Raw genomic sequence first — 1,018 nt, 5'->3', positions numbered from 1 at the left:
GGTCACAGTCACCACCCAGCCCACGGGTGTGGGACGGAGGTGGCAGTGGGGTTGTAGGACCCCAGAGCACACAAAGACACAGCCCTTTCTTTCCGTGAATTTCTTTATTACAGATTAATCTTAGTAAGTCAATTACGATTAGTAAAGCAAGTGTGTATTACAAGTTACTACAAAATTACTGGCAGAAAAGCAGCATATAGACATATATATATATTTATGATTACTTATATGTACACATATATATGTAAAAAATTAAAAGTATATCATTCAAATTATTACCAGGGCAACTCATCAAACCGCTACCAGGAGCGGGGCCAGTTGATGATGGATGAAGCCTCACTACAAAGACGATGGGTGTCCACGGAGCCCGGAGCCAGGCATCCCCGGCAAGGGTCCGAGGGGCCACACAGGGATGTTCACCTAGGGTGTAATGCTCGGAGAGAGCGAGCGAGCGCACACAGATCATTTTTGGGTAGGAAGTGAGTTATTTTTATGTCTTTCGTGTAGATACATGAGTGGGCGCAGGACAGCAGCTCCTGAAGCAGCCGTTGCTGGCTGACTTCTGGTGGCTTAGGGTTTCAGTTTGTTATAGTGGTTTCTTTGTTCCGCAGGTTATAGCAGGGTCTTTGTTGTGCACTTATCTACGATGGACCCAAGCTCCCGACCCGTGCTGTCAAGGATGTTCTGGGTTCCCAGGCCAGGTTCCCAGGCTGGCAGACACCATTTCAGTCAGTATTTTAGCAGACATCTTCTATCTGTGTTTTTTTCTCATTAAAACCAGGTCGTCTTCCTGGTTGCACCGACAGCGGGGTGTGCCGTGGGGAAGGTGCCACAGGTGGGGGTCCATTACAGCTTGGAACCGGTGATTGTGGTGAGCTGGTCCTGGCCAGTGGTGCCAGGGTAGAGGTCCTCATTGAGGCAGGATCATGGGGTAGCTGAGGTGGGAAGGGACCGCAGGAGGTCTGTATCTGACCTCCCAGGCAAATATATGGGGACATTAGGCCAGGACACCTCCAGT

This window comes from Cariama cristata, unplaced genomic scaffold (assembly GCF_000690535.1).
Source record: "Cariama cristata isolate BGI_N322 unplaced genomic scaffold, ASM69053v1 scaffold16768, whole genome shotgun sequence".
In the NCBI taxonomy this organism is placed as follows: domain Eukaryota; kingdom Metazoa; phylum Chordata; class Aves; order Cariamiformes; family Cariamidae; genus Cariama; species Cariama cristata.
The sequence above is the reverse complement of the archived record's forward strand: the minus strand, read 5'-3'. Positions refer to the sequence as shown.